Genomic DNA, 20,938 nt, shown 5'->3' with positions numbered 1-20,938 from the left:
CTATATCTAACATCCATATTGCACTTGTATCACCATCTCTTCGCCGAACTAGTGCACCTATACAATTTACCATTGTATTGGGTGTGTTGGGGACACAAGAGACTCTTTGTTATTTGGTTACAGGGTTGTTTGAGAGAGACCATCTTCATCCTACGCCTCCCATGGATTGATAAACCTTAGGTCATCCACTTGAGGGAAATTTGTTATTGTCCTACAAACCTCTGCACTTGGAGGCCCAACAACATCTACAAGAAGAAGGTTGTGTAGTAGACATCACCGTGATAACCCGCAAGTATAGGGGATCGCAACCGTTTTCTAGGGTAGAGTATTCAACACAAATTTATTGATTCGACACAAGGGGAGCCAAAGAATATTCTCAAGTATTAGCAGTTGAGTTGTCAATTCAACCACACCTGAAAGATTTAATATCTGCACCAAAGTATTTAGTAGCAAAGTGGTATGGAAGTAATGGTAACGGTGGCAAAAGTAACAGTAGTAATTTTGTAGCAATCGTAACAGTTGCAACGGTGAAGTAACTTAGCAAAGATCAATATGAAACGAGCTTATAGGCAATGTATCAATGATGGATAATTATGTCGGCTGGCATTCATCATGCAACAGTTATAACATAGGGTGACACAGAACTAGCTCTAGTTCATCAATATAATGTAGGCATGTATTCCGAATATAGTCATACGTGCTTATGGAAAAGAACTTGCATGACATCTTTTGTCCTACCCTCCCATTGCAGCGGGGTCCTAATGGAAACTAAGGGATATTAAGGCCTCCTTTTAATAGAGAACCGGACCAAAGCATTAGCACTTAGTGAATACATGAACTCCTCAAACTACGGTCATCACCAAGAAGTCTCCCGGCTATTGTCACTCCAGGGTTGCTGGATCATAACACGTAGTAGGTGACAATAACTTGCAAGATAGGATCAAGAACACTCATATATTCATGAAAACATAATAGGTTCAGATATGAAATCATGGCACTCGGGCCCTAGTGACAAGCATTAAGCATGGCAAAGTCATAGCAACATCAATCTTAGAACATAATGAATACTAGGGATCAAACCCTAACAAAACTAACTCAATTACATGCTAAATCTCATCCAACCCATCACCGTCCAGCAAGCCTACGATGGCATTACTCACGCACGACAGTGAGCATCATGAAATTGGTGGTGGAGGATGGTTGATGATGACGATGGCGACGGATTCCCCTCTCCGGAGCCCCGAACGGACTCCAGATTAGCCCTCCCGAGGAAGAACAGGGCTTAGCGGCGGCTCCGTATCATAAAACGCGATGAATCCTTCTCTCTGATTTTTTTTCTCCCCGAACATGAATATATGGAGTTGGAGTTGAGCTCGGTGAGGTCCAGGGGGCCCACGAGGCAAGAGGGCGCACCCCCACCCTCGTGGCCAAGGTGTGGGCCCCCTTCAATTGATTCTTTCGCCAGTATTTTTTATTAACTCAAAAAAGTGTCTCCTTGAAGTTTCAGGTCATTCCGAAAACTTCTATTTCTGCACAACAATAACACCATGGCAATTCTGCTGAAAACAGCGTCAGACCGGGTTAGTTCCATTCAAATCATGCAAATTAGAGTCCAAAACAAGGCCAAAAGAGTTTGAAAAAGTAGATACGTTGGAGACGTATCAACTCCCCCAAGCTTAACCCATTGCTTGTCCTCAAGCAATTTAGTTGACAAACTGAAAGTGATAAAGAAAAACTTTTACAAACTCTGTTTGATCTTGTTGTGGCAAATATGTAAAGCCAACATTCAAGTTTTCAGCAAAGATCATGAACTAACCATATTCACAATAACATTTAGGTCTCACATTTACCCATATCAATGGCATAATCAACTAGCGAGTAATAATAATAAATCTCGGATGACAACACTTTCTCAAAACAATCATGATATGTTATAACAAGATGGTATCTCGCTAGCCCTTTCTGAGACCGCAAAACATAAATGCGGAGCACCCCTGAAGATCAAGGACCGACTAGACATTGTAATTCATGGCAATAGAGATCCAGTCATAGTCATACTCAATATCAATTAATAACAATGCATACAAATGACAGTGGTGCTCTCCAACTAGTGCCTTTTATAAGAGGATGATGACTCAGCATAAAAGTAAATAGATAGGCCTTTCGCAGAGGGAAGCAGGGATTTGCATAGGTGCCAGAGCTCGAGTTTTTCAAACAGAGATAAATAATATTTTGAATGGTATACTTTCATTGTCAACATAACAACCAAGAGATCTCGATATCTTCCCTGCTACATACATTATAGGCGGTTCCCAAATAGAATGGTAAAGTTTATACTCCCCCACCACCAACAAGCACATTCCACGGCTGGTCCGAAACAACGGGTATCGTCCAACTAAGAACAATCCTGGGGGAGTTTTGTTTGCAATTATTTTGATTTGATTTGAGCATGGGACTGGGCATCCCGGTTACCGGCCATTTTCTCGTGGATGATGAGCGGAGTCCACTCATCGTGGGAACAACCCACCTAGGATGGAAGATATAGACAGCCCTAGTTGATACATGAGTGATTCAAGCATACAAAACAGAATTTCATTTGAAGGTTTAGAGTTTGGCACAGGCAAATTTACTTGGAACGGTAGGTAAATATCGCATATAGGTAGGTATGGTGGACTCATATGGAACAACTTTGGGGTTTATGGAAGTGGATGCACAAGCAGTATTCCTGCTTAGTACAGGTTGCTACCTCTTGAGCTTCCGTTGGTTTTCCCTTGAAGAGGAAAGGGTGATGCAGCAAAGTAGTGTAAGTATTTCCCTAAGTTTTGAGAACCAAGGTATCAATCCTATAGGAGACGATGCACAAGTCACTGAATACCTGCACAAACAATCAAGAACTTGCAACCAACGCGATAAAGGGGTTGTCAATCCCTTCACGGTCACTCGCAAAAGTGAGATCTGATAGAGATGGATAAACGGTAAGTAAATATTTTTGGTATTTTTGGTTTATGGATTGGAAAGTAAAGATTGCAAAATAGTAGATCGGAAACTAGCAAGATGTAAACGAGATTCAATAATATGGAAAAGAGACCCGGAGGCCATAGGTTTCACTAGTGGCTTCTCTTGAGATAGCATATATTACGGTGGGTGAACAAATTACTGCCGGGAAATTGATAGAAAAGCGCATAATTATGATGACATCTAAGGCAATGATCATGAATATAGGCATCACGTCCGTGTCAAGTAGACCGACTCCTGCCTGCATCTACTACGATTACTCCACACATCGACCGCTATCTAGCATGCATCTAGAGTATTAAGTTCATAAAGAACGGAGAAACGCATTAAGCAAGATGACATGATGTAGAGGAATTAACTCAAGCAATATGATGAAAACCCAATTTGTTATCCTTGATGGCAATAATACAATACGTGCCTTGCTTCCCCTGCTGTCACTAGGAAAGGACACCGCAAGATTGAACCCAAAGCTAAGCACTTCTCCTATTGCAAGAAAGATCAATCTAGTAGTCCAAACTAAACCGATAATTCGACTAGACTTTCACAGATATCAAATCATGCATATAAGAAATCAGAGAAGAACCAAATAATATTCATAGATAATCTTGTTCATAAATCCACAATTCATCGGATCTCGGCAAACACACTGTAAAAGAATATTACGTCGAATAGATCTCCAAGAACATCGAGGAGAACTTGGTACTGAGAATCAAAGAGAGAGAATAAGCCATCTAGCTAATAACTATGGACCCGAAGGTCTGTAGTAAACTACTCACGCTTCATCGGAGAGGTAATGGTGTTAATGTAGAAGCCCTCCATGATCGAATCACCCTCCGGCAGATCGCCGGAAAAGGCCCCAAGATGGGCTCATGGGTACAAAAGGTTCCGGTGGTGGAAAAGTGGTTTTGTGGCTCCCTCTGATGTTTTTAGGGTATAAGAGTATATATATGCAAAGGAACTAGGTTAGGGGAGCTATGAGGGGCCCACGAGGGTGGGGGGCATGCCCTCCTGCCTCGTGGCTGCCTCGTTGCCTCTCCGACTTCATCTCCAAGTCTTCTGGTTTGCTTTCGGTCCAAGAAAGATCATCGCGAAGGTTTCATTCCGTTTGGACTCCATTTGGTATTACTTTTTTGCAAAACTCTAAAATAGGCAAAAAAACAGAAACTGGCACTGGGCCCTCGGTTAATAGGTTAGTCCCAAAAATAATATAAAAGAGCATATTAGAGCCCATTAAACATCCAAAACAGGTAATATAATAGCATGGAACAATAAAGATACGTTGGAGACATATCACAGGTGAAGGCTATAAAGAGACTGGGAAGCGACCAACTACAGAGCGGCACAGTCATAATAATGCATTAGGATTAACCAACAATGAGTGCAAGCATGAGTAGGATATAAAAAACCATGAACATAAATATCGTGGAGGCTATGTTGATTTTGTTTCAACTACATACGTGAACATGTGCCAAGTCAAGCCACTCGAATCATTCAAAGGAGGATACCACCCAATCATACTACATCACAACCATTTTAATAGCATGTTGGCACGCAAGGTAAATTATTATAAACTCTCAGCTAATTAAGCATGGCATGAGTAACTATAATCTCTAATTGTCATTGCAAACATGTTTCATCCATAATATGTTGAATCAGGAATGATGAATTAATCATATTTACAAAAACAAGATAGGTCGAGTTCATACCAGCTTTTCCTCATCTCAATCATTTCATCATATATCGTCATTATTGCCTTTCACTTACATGACCGAACGGTGTGGATAATAATAATAGTGCACATGCATTGGACTAAGATGAAATCTGCAAACATTTAATTCAAAGGAGAAGACAAGGTAATATGGGCTCTTTGTTAGATCAACAATAATGTATATGAAAGCCACTCAACATTTTCATCGTGGTCGTCTCCTCTCGACCCCCAAGGAAAAGAAAAGAATTTCAAAGAACGAGAAAAACTATTTACACGGGAAAGCTCCCAACAAGCAAAAGAAGAATGCGAAATATTTTTGGGTTTTCTTATGATACTACCGCTACAAGCATGGAAAGTAAACTAGCTAGAAGCTACAACTATTTTTTTTGTTTTTTCTCAAAAGTTTTTCAAACACAAGAAGAAAGCAGGAAAAGAAAATAAACTAGCATGGATAGTACAATGAAAAAGTATGAACACTGACAACTAGAATGAGTGTGTGAACATGAATGTAATGTCGGTGAGAAATACGTACTCCCCCAAGATTAGGCTTTTGGCCTAAGTTGGTATACACCATGGATCAAAGTAGTCTGCTCCGGTGTACTTAGGAGGATCCTCGGGGTTCCACTGGTTAGCGAGCTCCTGCGGATCCCACTGATAAATAGACTCCTGATATGGATCATGTGATGGCTCTGGCTCAGGATCTAGGGATCGTGTCCGCTCCCATTATGCATGACTGTCCACGGGCATGATGAAGTATGTGCCTGAGTGAATATTAAACAAAGAAGGTGCAGGCAAGGTAATAATCTGACAAGTATCTTCACTAAATACCAGGTTATAAATGAGTCTCTTTTCCTTATCATAACAAAGAAAATCATGTGCTACCATCCTTTTATAATCTAAGTAAACAGTGGGCAACACCTTTTCTTCTTTCTCACAATGTCTAATAGGTATCTCAAAATATTTAGCAAGACGCGAAGCAAAGATACCTCCAAAAATGGGCCTTTTGAACGGTTTAGTCTCCACCGTTTAGCAACCATAGCACCTAAACTGAAAGTTTTATCACGAAGTAAAGCATGGCGCAAAATGGCAAGGTCAGGAGCATTGAGGCCCCCACTGTTCCCGCGACCAATTAAACATCTACTAGCAAATATTGCATAGTAACGTATAATAGGAAAATGTATACTAGTAATTCTTGCATCTGACACTCTTCTCCTTTCCCCTATGGTAATTTCATTAATAAAATCTCCCACATCACTAGAATGTGGTTCCTCGACGCTGCCCTCAAAAGGCAATTTGCAAACCTCACAAAAATCATAGAGTGACATCTCCTTAAACTCATCATATAAATAAAATTCTACCGAAGGTGGTGATCTCCTAGCATGAAAATGAAAATTTTTCATGAAAATATTAGTGAGTAGGAGATATTGATCACACTTGTTGTCGTGGAATAGTCACGTCCGATGTCCTCGTGAAAGGACTTAGTTGTGGAGCCATCGCAACTAGGAAGCTTGAAGGGGTTAAATCGGGACAAGGGACACGAGAGAGTTTATACTAGTTAGGCCCCTTACGGTGAAGGTAAGGCCTACGTCTAGTTGGGTTGGTATTGATGTTTCGATGACCAGGGAGCGAGATACGCTATGCCCGGCTCTCGATGAGTTGTTTCTTGCCCTAAGTCGCCAGCAGGTCGTCCCCTTATATACACGGGTTGACACCTGCGGCTTACAGAGTCTCGGCCGACTTATAAACAGAGTCCGGCTCGGTGACCAGTTAAATCTACCTTACATTACAAGTCATGCGACCATGGCGGTTTACTACAATGGGCTTAAGCCGCCCGTGGGCCTTAAGCTCTTTATTGAACCACCATCTTCATGCTTGGACTTGGGCTTCCTCTGATGTGTACTCTTTGCATAACCCGGCCCCTCCTGGGCGGCTTACACAAATAGTCATATCCCTAACATTAGGCCCCAGACTGATTTGAACCTGTTCATGTCAGTCTAAAGAATATTTTTAAAGAATTAAATCTTCAGTCTTCTGACTATATAGAGGGTTTTTGTTAACCCGCCATGACGTCATCTTCTGGTTCCGTCTTAACTCAGCGTGACGTCATCCTTCCTTCAACTCATTTTTTATTCCACCGAATCCTTCAACGGATCTTTTCTTTACTGACTGTTCTGAAAACCGAGGTGTCAGGGCCGCTGGATAATAATTGTTATCTCCTCGTTTCTCGCGCCGTCTCAGTCATCTCCTTCCTATAAATAGCCACGACTTAGGTCATTTCCCTTTTACCCGTTCTGTCGTCTTCTTCCTCTCCTCTCTGCCACTCAAGCTCCGCCGCCGTCACCTTCGACCCCCTCGTCTTCGTCGACTCAGGCTGCTGCGTCGACCTGACTTTCAACCAGAGATCGACGGCGAGCCTCCGCGGTTCATCTTCATCCGTGAGTTCCTTTCTTCTCTTTCCTTAGATCTATCTTGATGCTCTTCCAAGTTCGTCGGGTTCATCACTGCCCGATGCAAACTCTTGATAGTTCATACTTCCGCAGCCTGTTTTAGATCATAAGAACTGTGCAGAACTGCTGCGGTAGTTGTCCGCATTGACCTTGTATAGAAATAGATCCCCTTTTTCTTGTTTGGAGACCTCCCCTGAATGCATGAACTTCTCTGCCCTGTTTCTAGGTCTAGAAATTTTTCTCCTTCAGAACAATATTTTGATCCATAATAAAGGCTGTTATCTGTGAAACTTGTTTCTATCACCCGGAAAGCTTCTTCTGGAAAACTTACTTTATCACCACTGTCTAGGTGTCCGGCTTAAAAAATCCTTGAATGACTGTTGATCCTGATAGCGGTTTAAACTTTACTGCACAATCACCCTTATATCATTAGGCCCCTTGCTTAAACCGCTATTTTAAATAAATTTGAACATTTCTCCTGGGTTAAATGTGAACCGGAACTTTTTACTTTGTCGTAGGCCACTGTCATTATGGCTCCTAAGGCGGCCAAGCCCCCTGTGACTTGCAACTGGGTTCCATCCACAGTCACTAAAAGCAAGCTTGCCGAGTTTGTAGCGTCTGGCCATCTGCCAAAAAAGGAGGTCATGTCCTATCATGCCCCTCACCCGTCTGAAGAGATACCTCAACCCAAAGACGGAGAGGTAGTAGTTTTCACAGACCACATGAACCGGGGATTTGCCTCTCCCGGCTCAAAATTCTTTCGGGAAGTTCTGAATTTCTTTGACCTGAGGCCTCAAGACATTGGACCCAATTCCGTGTCCAATCTGTGTAACTTCCAAGTCTTCTGCGAGGTTTATTTAGGAGAGGAACCAAGTCTGCTGCTGTTCAGGGAGCTTTTTTACTTAAACCGGCAGAATGAGCGCGCCAGTGGACCTAGTCTTGAACTTGGCGGCATCTCAATCCAGCGGCGGAGAGACTGCCTTCTTCCTTACGCTGAGCTGCCGAGTCATCCCAAAGACTGGAACCAGACATGGTTCTACTGCCAAGACACCTCTCCGGCTAACGAGAAGCCTCTGCCCGGCTTTCGCGCCCTGCGCCTTGAATCCAAACATCCTTTGCCGGACAAGTTAACTGCTGTTGAGCGCCTGCCTCTTAACCCCACCATCAGAAAGATCAAGGCCCTCTTAGGCAACGGGTTAACTGACATTGATTTGGTCCGGGTCTGGGTCACCTGGCGGATATTACCATTAAGCCGCCGCTCCGGCTTAATGTGTACTTACACAGGCGAAAAGGACGACTCAATGCGTCATAATCCTGAGGACTTACCAGACGATGTGGTAGATGCTACCGTCCAATCACTATTGAAGGAAGGCATTGTAACCAGTAACACTTTCAGTTTGCTTCCCTTCTGCAAGAAGAATCCGGCTCCTGCAGTAAGTTACTAATCTTCACAAATACTCTTTAATATGTTACCTTCTGGTACTTATGATTCCTTGTCTTTTTCCACAGGCCGATGACAACTTCTGGAAGGTCAAGTATGACCATGAGGCTGCAAAACTGGCCCGAGGCGACCAAGAAGACCAAAAGGAAAGCCGCCAGGACGGGTACTTCTAAAAAGAAGAACCCCAGCGCCTCTGATATGATGAGATTGGATGACTCTTCTTCAGATGAGGAAGAGGTAATATTTTTAATTTTCTTTAATCCCTTCACCGTTACCTTACTGACATTTAGATCCTTTCAGGAGGATACTGGGAACAGCCAAGCAGCTGGCGAAGAGGTAACTATAATTTCCTCCGACTCAGAGCCTTTGCCAACACAAAGAATCCGAAGGGTGACCCGGAAAGTAAGGTTTTCACACCCTCTCGCTTACCAAGATCCTCAATTTCTTTTGAAGCAACAGAAGCTTGTGAACCGGCGACAGACTCGGGCCAACCAGGACGCAGAGCTTTCCTCCGGCTTACCCGATGTAACCAGGATGCGTCGGACTGAGGTTATCTTCGACTTACATTTTGTTTTACCCTTGATGGGTTTGATTCGCCAACCTCTCAATTCATCTGACTCCAACTATCAGGATACCTCCCCTTCTTCTGATGAGTCGATGCAATCGAACATGCCGGCTTTCAAGACAGCTCCCGGGTAATATAACCTTTCTTACTTTGAGTTTATCTATACTTATGCTTTGATACTTACCCTTCCACTTTGATTGACAGCGGACAAGTAAAGCCCAGCAAGAAGGCAAAGAAAAATAAGCCGTCCCAAGACCCGGTGGTTACTGAACCGGTGCTTGACTCATCCGTTCCAGATAGCTCCGCTCATCAGCCATCGCCTGAACCGGCTTCTGACATTTCGGAGCCATCTTCTGACCCGCCTGCAGAAGACGTGATTCATAACTCGGATGACCCGGAAGTTCCTAGCCCGGCCAAGACAGCTGACCCGGAGGTTGAAATTGTGAAGAGCCAATACATTGAACCGGGCCGGCCTACTACCCTTGCACAATGCACCGCCAAGGAGGAATTTGCCCGGCGCCGGAAGTCCAAACAAGACATCACCGATTACTCTCACTTAAGTATTGGTGATATAGTCTCGGGCTATCTGAACCAAGTACACAGTAGTCGTGACTTGGAAATTGACATGGTGAAGCAAATACAGCATAAATCTGAGGTAAAATTTAAGATTTCACTCTGAATCTTACTTACTGTACCAGCCCCCAAGTCTATTGCTTATGACTGAATATGCTGTAGACTTAGTAATCTGCTAGCCATTAGTTTCATCCGGTTTAAATTGAATATGTTTAACCCGGAGATAACATGAAACGTTAAATTTGGGTCACATTAGCCCCCAAGTGTCAAGTACCTTTACTTGTAAAGTGCTTGAGACTTAATATGTGTAACTTGGTAAAATAAACTTAAAAATTCTTTAAACATACATTAGCCCCCAAGTGCCAAGTATCTTTACTGGTAAAATGCTTGGGACTTAAATGTTATCTTACCAAGATTCTTAACATAACCTGATGTCAATGCAGGCCACCGCAAGTCAATTTGAGGCGGAGATTGCTGACTTGAAGAGCTAGTTGAAAACCCAAGAGCTCGAAGCTCAGAAAACCAATTCCAAGTTTGAATTCAGTATCTCTGAACAAGAGAAGCGGAAGAAGAATTTTGAATCGGAAAAGAAGGCTTGGGTTGATGAGAGGGCTTCATTGGTGACCCGGGTTGAGACAGCGGAGGCATCTCTTGCCGAGGCAACCAATGAGTTGTCCGACTTAAAGCGGCACATATCCCAAATGGTCTCAGCTATCTTTGGTAAGACGCTCATAAATATTGTAATCCTTCAAGAGTTATCGTGATAGTTGCCTCCGGCTTATTGTTATACCTGTGAATATGCAGGCCCCAGGAGTACTAATCTGAAGGAAAATATGCTTGTCAAGCTTAAGGCAGTGTATACCTTGTCAGAACAGCTATACTCCAGGTCACAGCGTGCGTTGACCGCTGTGGCTTTATCAAATACCTCTCCCCGGCTCCTGCAAGACGTATTGAGACATCTGTCGGTGCTACCTCAATGCATTCAAGATTTAAGGCGGGCATTTGCGAGAGCCGGAGCCGTGGCTGCCCTGAGTCGGCAAAAGCATGGGTGCGAGAGCTTGACCTTGCTGACCTCTCTCTTGGATATCCAAGTCTTAAGGAGGACGGCACTGCTTTTGGCGAACAGGACTTTACTGCCTGTGTTAAGGTCGTCCGCCCTCTGGCAACTCTCATTGAGGAGGACACTGATCTCACCAAGTATTCGCCGGGTTATGATAGCGAGAACCGGAGAATCCCCAATGTCCCGTATGACCAAGTCAGCCTACTCCCTCCAACGCGTAAGCATACCTTTGCCCCTAAAGTGGACCCGGCCAGTTTAATAGATGATGAAGCTGAATTTGAAGCTTTGAGCGGCATTGACTGGGCCTCGTCCACCTTCCAGGACACAACAACCGAAGGAGAGGCGGGGAAGGATAACCCGGAGTCATCAAGCCAGCCGGAGGAATGATCCGCCAGCCGGGTTATAACTTGGCAAAGAACAATGCTTCACTTATTCAGACTCGGGGAGTCTTGTAATAGGATAGAAAAACTCCTTAATGCCTGTCATGCCTTATGGTACTTTTTGCTTTTGTTAAGCTGCCAGTACTAAATTCATCTTGCTTATGTTAATCAAGTGTTTCCTTGACCATCACCTTGCTACGTTTTAGCCTGCACATAAAATAGGCAAGGCTTTCCTGGGCGATTCACTGCACCAGCGGGTTATAGAATATTGATAACCCGGACATGATAAAAAATCATATGTATAAGCCGGTTCATGATTAGTTTAAAACATAATCAGAACAGCATACCTGTGACAGCTTTTTAATAACCTCTCCAGCTCATATAAGTTTTTACCCGGCACTTGTTAGAACCTGAAGTAACGAATATAAAGCCGGAAAGAACCATCTCCTCAAGAAGGTTTCAATGATAGTAAAAATACTCATATTTGCAAATGTTCACAGGCTCCTGATTCGAATACGATCAGAGAACCGTTCCAAAGGGGTTAAGCTAAGATTCGGATACGATCGTATAGCCCCTAGTGGCTTTGGCGATGCCGATCAAGTGGGTATCGACAGCTATGTTCTCTTTGGTTCGAATACGACCTATGTTTGAACAGGAAGCCCCCAAGTGAACATAAGAGTTGTTTAATCACGCTGATTCGAATACGATCCACGTAAGACCAAAAGGGGTTAAGCTATGATTCAAATTTGATCAGGAAGCCCCCAAGTGGGTTTGGCAATATGCCCATCAAGTGGGTATCGACAGCTATGTTCTCTTTGGTTCGAATACGACCTATGTTTGAACAGGAAGCCCCCAAGTGACCAAGGCTAGATTCAGATATGATCATAAGCTGGACCAAAGGGAAAGCCGGATTCAGATATGATCCGTCCCCTGTTGGCAGTGTCCATCACCTGATAAAGAAAACATGAAACATTCTTTATGGAAAAAAAGGACAGAGGTCCTGCTTTATTGCTTTATATAATATGTACATTATAGAAAGTATCTTAAGAAGTAACTTAAGTATAGTAAGGCCGGAGATGAGCTATATTCCATGGCCGGCGGGTCTCCTCCTCCGATTTAAATGAGTCCTTGCGCTCTCGAATATCGATGAGATAATATGACCCGTTGTGAAGATTCTTGCTGACCACAAAGGGTCCTTCCCAAGGCGGGGATAGCTTGTGCATGTCAGACTGGTCCTGGATGAGCCGGAGCACCAAGTTGCCTTCCTGAAAGGTTCTGCTCTTAACCCGGCGGCTGTGATAGCGGTGCAGGTCTTGCTAGTAAATCGCCGAGCGGGCTATTGCCAAGTCTCGCTCTTCATCCAACAAGTCAAGTGCATCTTGACGAGCCTTTTCGTTATCCACCTCAACGTAAGCCGCCACGCGGGGTGAGTCGTGCCGGATGTCACTTGGCAGGACTGCCTCTGCTCCATAAACCATGAAAAAAGGTGTGTATCCCGTGGATCTGTTAGGCCTAGTGTTGATGCTCCATAACACGGAGGGTAACTCCTCCACCCAACAACCCAGAGTCCGCTGTAAAGGGACCAAGAGCCGGGGCTTGATACCTTTCAGGATCTCTTGATAAGCTCTCTCGGCTTGACCATTGGATTGAGGATGAGCAACAGCCGAAACATCAAGCTGGATATGTTCTCTTTGACAGATCTTCCATGGCACCCTTAGAGAGATTAGTGCCATTATCAGTTATGATGCTATGTGGAAAACCAAAACGAAAGATCACCTTTTTAATGAACTAAACCGTCGTGGCTGCATCACATTTATTGACCGGCTCTGCCTCAATCCACTTGGTAAACTTATCCACTGCCACCAGTAGATGTGTCTTTTTGTCTTTAGACCTTTTGAAAGGTCCAACCATGTCAAGCCCCCAGACTGCAAACGGCCAAGTAATTGGGATCATCCTCAACTCTTGAGCCGGCACATGAGCTCGTCGTGAGAACTTTTGACACCCGTCACATTTACTGACCAGATCTTCCGCATCAACGTGAGCCGTCGACCAATAGAAACCATGACGAAAGCCTTGGCCACGAGGGATTTTGACCCGGCATGATGGCCACAATATCCTTCATGGATCTCACAGAGTATTTCTTGGCCTTCTGCAGGTGACACACAGCGTTGAAACGCCCCTGTGACACTAAGGTGATGTAACTCGCCGTTAACAATTGTCATGGATTTGGAACGCCTGACAATTTGCCTTGCCAACGTCTCATCCTCCGGCAACTCACCCCGGGTCATATAAGCCAAGTAAGGTACCGTCCAATCCGGGATAACATGAAGAGCCGCCACCAGCGGTGCCTCCGGGTCTGGCACTGCTAAGTCTTCCTCGGTAGGTACTTTGACAGAAGGGTTGTGTAACACATCAAGAAAGGTGTTGGGCGGCACTGGCTTACGTTGGGATCCTGTCGGTGTCAAAACCGGCGGATCTCGGGTAGGGGGTCCCGAACTGTGCGTCTAGGCGGATGGTAACAGGAGACAAGGGACACGATGTTTTACCCAGGTTCGGGCCCTCTCGATGGAGGTAAAACCCTACGTCCTGCTTGATTAATATTGATGATATGGGTAGTACAAGAGTGGATCTACCACGAGATCAAGGAGGCTAAACCCTAAAGCTAGCCTATGGTATGATTGTTGTAATGTATATTGTGTCCTACGGACTAAAGCCCTCCGGTTTATATAGACACCGGAGACGGCTAGGGTTACACAGAGTCGGTTACAATGGTAGGAGATCTACATATCTGTATCGCCAAGCTTGCCTTCCACGCCAAGGAAAGTCACATCCGGACACGGGACGGAGTCTTCAATCTTGTATCTACGTAGTCTTGGAGTCCGGCGGATGATGATAGTCCGGCTGTCCGGACACCCCCTAGTCCAGGACTCCCTCAGTAGCCCCTGAACCAGGCTTCAATGACGATAAGTCCGGCGCGCATAATGTTCGGCATTGCAAGGCGGGTTCCTCCCTTGAATAATCCAGAGAAGATCATGAACACTAGGATAGTGTCCAGCTCTGCAAAATAAATTCCACATTCCACCATAGAGAGAATAAAATGTACACCAGTCCAATCTGCTGACGTATTATGCGGCATGACATCACACCGCTACCAAGCCTTTATTTGAATCGTTTTTTATTATACCACCTCAGCACGTTTAGCGAGGCGGTTTCCTTGGCACGTCCTGTCGAAGCAGAGATCGTGTTCCCCTTATTCCGGGATTCTCATCAATACGTGCGTGGGTAACCCAACCGTGTCCGTCGCCACGCCTCCTCCATCGAAGGTGAATCCCGAACGGTCACGGAGACGACTCTTGGTATTTTTCCCCTTTATAAGAGGACCAAGGCTCGTTTCTTTTCTTCAATCTCGCATCGAATCTCCTCCTTGCTCCCAGTTCCAACACCCAGAGCCCCAGATTCGAGCGCTTCGGATTCTCAACCATGTCCGGCTCCGACCTCCAGGGTCGGTGGATGCCCTCCTCCGTCACGGAGGAGGACGTGTTAAAGTTGCGTGAGGCCAAGTACCTGTCCTACGAGATTTCGCACAGGTTGCCTGCCCAAGGGCAGGCCGTGCCCGCTGCCGAGCCCGGTGAGTACGTTGTCTTCGTATCCCACCTCCGTCGGGGTTTAGGCTTCCCGACGGACCCCTTCGTGAGAGGGCTCATGTTCTACTACGGGCTGGATTTTCACGACTTGGCTCCGGAGTCCATCCTCCATATCTCCGCATTCATTATCGTCTGCGAAGCCTTCCTCCGCGTCACTCCCCACTTCGGCATGTGGCTGAAGACCTTTAATGTGGAGCCGAAGATGATCGAGGGGCGTCAAGCGGAGTGCGGCGGGGCGGCCATAAGCAGAAGGGCCGATGCCCCGTGGCCTGAGGGTTCCTTCCAAGAGGAGCTCGGACTGTGGCAGCAGGAGTGGTTCTATATCACCGCTCCGAAGGGCAGCAAGCAAAAGCCGCTGCCTTCATTCCGCCCGGGACCTCCACGCCGACTGATGTCGTGGGTCAACCAAGGGCTCAATTGAGGGCCGTCCGAAGACGTGCCCTCATTGCAGGGCCGGATTCGAGACCTCCAGGCGAGGGAGATCAATCTGGTCGTGGTGATGCAGGTTATGCTAATCAGGCGTCTTCTGCCCTGCAAACGCCGTCCTCTCCGTTTATGGGAGTTCAATCCGGAGGGACCTCGAATTCTCCAACACTTCATGGGTGCGACACCCGTGGAGATGTACAAGTTGTTCTTCGGACCGCAGGTAGCGTGTCCGGAATTGACCGAGGACACAGGCCTAAGCTGCAATCGCCCGGATACTCAGATAAATAGCTCAGAGTCCGGACATTCTGTTTATCTGCTTTTCTAGAGTTTGCCTCCTGACCCATTACTCTTCATCAGGAGTGGGTAGCGCGATCGAAGCTGATAAGGTGTCCGGCTCCCCTCCCAGAGACCGCACTAGAGCCCGTGCTGGTCAGAATGTTGGAGGTCGCGCCCGTAGAAGGGAGCGATGGGGAAAACAGAGGAGCTATTATTTCGCCCAAAGGGGCGTCTGAAGAGGGGGGATCAAAAACCCCTCCTTCCAAGGGGAGAAGAGGACCGCCTCCGAAGATCCGGAGGCCAAAGCCCCTAAACGGGGGAAGAGATCTTCACCGGGGGGTCCGGCGTCCGGGGAGAACCCGGACGTACAATCATCTCTAAAGGATCAGCCCTCCAGCGAGCCGTGAGTAGGAAAAGGGGAGTTCATTAATAAGAAAATACCTCCATTGGTGCTTCTGTGGATAACCGAAGTTTTTCTTTACAGTTCGGATTTGCGGACTTCTCAGATGAGTTCGTCTTCGGGGGATCTTCGTCCAGAGATGATGGAGAGCGAAATGCCTCCGACTGCTGTGTCGCCGGACAGGGCAGACGAGCCTGAAGTATCGTCACGGAGGGTGTCCCCGAGTCCGGAGGGGCCGGAGAGTTCGGCGCCCACTAGTATCTGGTCGGGAGAGCTGAAGAATCTGCTTGAGAGGGCGTCGATCTCAGAAGATCACCGTGCTTTGATGCGTATGGTGATTGGAAGGATTTCGTCCTCCGAAAGCGGATTGCATAATGCCGCCAGGAGTTTGTTGGCGGGATTTGAGGTACGCAAGAATGTCGCACCTTTTTGACAGTTTTGCACATAAAAGTGCGCCCTGTATAGATAGTAGCCCCTGAGACTCGGTAGGTTGTCGAAAGCGACAGCGTGCCGAGGATCAAAATCTCAAGTAATGAATGTCGCCGTTCCTATGCAGGTGGCGGATAGTCCGAGGGCTAGCCGGACTAGTGGAGTTGCTGAGTTAGTGCGGCAACTTGACGTGGCGGATGCGGACATCGCACTTGTCAACCGGCGACTTGACGAGTCACAAGGTAAATGAATTCTCCACAGTCGCTTATTTAAGGGGGTCAAAGCCCGCCTCTGATAATGTATATGCTGTGATACAGACGGTGCTGCTGCTGTGGAGAGCCTTCGGGCCTAACTTGCTCAAGCTAAGGAGCAAGCCCGAAGGAGTGATGCGGCTGCCTCGAGGGCGGCCGAGGAGTTGAAAGCCGAAAAGGCTGCACACTGCCTAAGCAGGGAAAAGATGGCCGAATTGGCTGTGAAATTAAAAGATGCTGCTGACCGCAATGGGGCTCTTGAAAAGGAGCGCTTATCGGAGCGGGAAGACCTGGGGAAGGCCACCGCCGAGGCCAAGGATGCCCGTTCTGCAATGCGGGCTATGAAGGAGAAGCTACGCCAGGCCGGAGATATTGTGGCTGGCAAGCCTTTTCTGCTGCGTCGCCGGTTTACGGATCAAAAGTATGCTCAACTTGGCCAGCTGTGGGGTCCGGATGATCCATATATGGACTTAGCCGCAAGTGCGGCTGATGTCGTTGAGCACTTCCGGAGCCAGAAGGATCACAAGACGGAAAAGCTATTTTGGTCTCAATTCCATAGTCCGGATCGTTCACTTCCGTTGACCGATCGGTTGGCCGAATGGGCTGAGCTAAATAGATTGTCCGGACTTGCCATGACTGATATCGTGGCTCATGTCTGGCCAGAGAGGCCCAAGGCGACGAGCTATTTCGGCTTATTGCAGCAATTTCTTGGAGCGGTGCCGCATATCAAGGAGATGAAGCGGTCGGCCTGCATAGAAGGCGCGCGGATGGCCCTTGCCCGTGTGAAGACACATTGGACAGAGATGGATGCCACCGCTATTGCCGCCCAGGGTTCGGACGAAAGCCGGTTACCCGCCGAGCACTATTTTGGGGAAGTTATGTGTGGCGCTCGTGTAATAGAGTCGCAGTGCTCAAAAAATGTTACGTTCAAATGAACGTTTTTATCTTGTAAGACAATGATTATAATGTAACCACTTTTTATACTTGTGTGTCCCAAGTATTAAAATATCTCCTATGCGGCCGTTTATGTATACATTTGTATAACCTGAAAGATTGCAGTCTTCGGCTTCAGCCCCCACGCACAAGGTGCGGGGGTGTTCGCAAAAATAGCGCATTTTCACACTTAATCCGAAGTCTCGGTCCTGTTAAGGAGGTGGTAGCGTAGCAAACGAGGCAATCCGGACTATGATGCTTTATCACTTTCACTTAGCCAGTGGAGTTCGAGGGTGGGGCTACGATATAGCCCCTTGTGGCACCGCGCTTTTCCAAATTCGGGGCGCGTGTGTGCCTGACCGGGAAACGGTCCTTCGTCAAAGCGGGGAATTCTAAACATTCCAGTAGTCGATCGAGTGGTTGACCAGTCTCTCGCTATATCATGACAGCAGTTTTCGGCTTTCTCTACTGAGGTGCTCGCCCAGCCGAACTGGGGCACAATCGCAGTAGTTCTCCTGGTGCCGCGTTAGCCGATGATACAGAACGTAAGGCAGCAAAACACAGGAGCCGGGCAAACCCAACATTTGACCAAAGACATGATTCGGAGCTGATGCATATAATGCCTAACTCGAGACGCCGAACACTCCCTAAGGTGTTTGGTCTTTATAATAATGGGCAGAACAATGCCCTAAGCCCCTAGTGTCCAGGTACGGGCATGGTCCTCTGACGCGGCCGATGCCAAAACGTCAGGCTCCACTTTGGTTATAAGAAGAAACCAAGGGAAAATAACAACAAGAGACAGTAAAAAAGGTTTACGCAGGGTCTTAATCTGAAAAGAATCCTCGAGACGGGTCCCTACTGCACATCTGCGCCTGTGTCTCCGTTGTGCCGTTATCCTGGACGGGTGTGCACGTTGTTCATCTGTAAAAAGAGAGGAACTTGGTTTAAAAAGAACTCGTGCGAAAAAAGTATATGTGGAAGAAGAAATATAAATAAGTAAAGCGGGGTCTGTATGAACTCGCTGTTGTAGCCCCTTGTGAAGGGATGTGCGGCTAGGGAGCCCCTAGCTTATTTATGCCGGACTCGTCTAACCATGTCCGGGGTCTTTAAATGACCCTCGCACTGAAATGATGCCACGTGGACCGGGCATCTTGAGTGTAAGAGACGCGTAATGTGGTATGGCGTTGAAGCGGACAAAAGCTTCTCGTCCCAAGAGCGCTTGATAGCTACTTTTAAATGGGGCGATATGAAAGATTAGTTTTTCGCGTCGAAAGTTGTTCGGTAATCCGAACACAACTTCTAGTAATAGGGAGCCTGTGCACTTGGTGTAAGGGCCTGGCGTCACTCCTTTAAAGGAAGTGCGGCTGTGTCGAATGTTAGTAAGGTCTATCCCCAACTTGCAGATTGTGTTTGAATAGAGCAGGTTTAAGTCACTGCCTCCGTCCATCAGGACTTGCTTAAACTGTAGTCCCTCGATTATGGGGTCCAATATCAGGGCAGTCCATCCTGCATTTCGAACGCTTCTGGAATAATCCAGGTGGTCGAAAATGATTGGTTTTGATGTCCAATCTCTATGTTCCGCTGGGTTGGACCGTGTGAGACCCATTTTAACGGGTGCCGCACTGTTTTTCCGTATTATCACATGAAGTGAATTTACTGTTTTGACCTCTTGTGGGAAATTCTTTTGTTTTCTGGTGCTCTGCTGGTGGGGTTTGTCATCTTCGCTTGACGCGTTGAGCCCCTTGTGTTCGGCGTTTAGTCGGCCGGACTGTTTGAAAACCCAACAATCTCGATGGGTGTGGTTTGCAGGCCGTCCGGGGGTAGTGTGGATTTGACATATCCGACCCAAAATCTTGTTTAAGTTGGATAGCTCATCACTGTCATCCTTAAGAGGCGGTGTTTTGTTGTTTGGCCGCGAGCTTTTGAATCCAGCGTTGACTGCCGTGCTCTTTGGGCCTTTCTCTTTATTCTAGCACTGCTCTTTTCTGCGCAGTGATTTTCCGTTTCCATCTCTGATCTCGGATGTACTTGGGTCGCTGGTGCTGCATCTTGCTAGCCAGCTATCCTCTCCCGCGCAGAAGCGGGTCATGAGGCTTGTTAGCGCGGACATTGTCCTCGGCTTCTCTTGGCCGAGGTGTCTGGCACGCCATTCGTCTCGGACGTTGTGTTTAAAAGCTGCTAAGGCTTCGGCGTCCGGACAGTCGACTATTTGGTTCTTTTTGGTGAGGAACCTGTTCCAGAATTTGCGCGCTGACTCTCCAGGCTGTTGAGTTATATGGCTTAGATCATCTGCATCCGGAGGGCGGACATAAGTCCCTTGAAAATTTGCTCTAAACGCGTCCTCGAGCTCTTCCCAACTTCCAACAGTGTTTTCTGGGAGGCTTTTAAGCCAATGACGGGCTGGCCCTTTGAGCTTGAGGGGTAGGTATTTTATGGCGTGGAGATCGTCTCCTCTAGCCATGTGTATGTGTAGTATATAATCTTCTATCCAGACTCCAGGGTCTGTTGTTCCGTTGTAGGCCTCTATGTTCATAGGTTTAAATCCTGCTGGGAACTCATGATCCAGCACCTCGTTGGTGAAACATAGTGGGTGTGCGGCGCCCCTGTATTTGGGTGCATCGCTGTCTTCGGACACTTGTCGTGTTGCATTGTTTCCTGGGGCCCTCTTCTTTGGCCCGTAAATGGACCTGGCGGGGCCATCTGTCTTTCCAGGGTCGTTCGTCGGCTTATATGCGGCGCCGCTTTCAGATTTTGGCCAATCATCTGGCCATCTATCCGACCAGGCGGCCTCTTTGTTTTTTTACTGTGGGGGCTCTGTGGCCTCCTCATCAAATTCTGGCAGTAGCTTGCGCTTTGGGTAGCTCTTTGATTGATGGCCATTGCCGTATTTGTCTGCGGCTTTGAGCACTTTTCTCCACCTCATTCTGAGTGTGTCTTCCGCTGTTTTGAGCTTCCGTTTTTCCTTCTTCAAGCTTCTTGCGGTGGCAACGAGTCTTTTCCGAAGGTTTTTATTCTCCGGCGGTGTGTCCGGCGTGAGGTCGCCTGGACTGTCATTTTCGCCGGGCCTGGATTGATTTTCCGACTCGTCTTGCTCGGACGGTTGCTTGCCTGCGTGTTCGTCGTCCGCTAGTTTGCCCTGCTGTATTGCTGGGTCGTTAGGAGCGCTGTTATTGTCGAGGCGGGACTTAGTGCGGCGTCTGCGTCGCCGTTTTGATTGTTTGTCGGCGGGACTATCTTCTGCCGCGCCCCATTGGTCCTCGTTATCGCTTCCTTTTGGGGTGTCCACCATGTATACGTCGTATGACGAGGTGGTCTTCCCTTCCCTTGTAGGCACTGTTTTCTGTTCATCTCCGACATCGTCGTCCATACCGTCGATGTCTTCGGAGTCAT

Source organism: Triticum dicoccoides, chromosome 2B, assembly GCF_002162155.2.
Source record: "Triticum dicoccoides isolate Atlit2015 ecotype Zavitan chromosome 2B, WEW_v2.0, whole genome shotgun sequence".
Classification (NCBI taxonomy): domain Eukaryota; kingdom Viridiplantae; phylum Streptophyta; class Magnoliopsida; order Poales; family Poaceae; genus Triticum; species Triticum dicoccoides.
The sequence above is the reverse complement of the archived record's forward strand: the minus strand, read 5'-3'. Positions refer to the sequence as shown.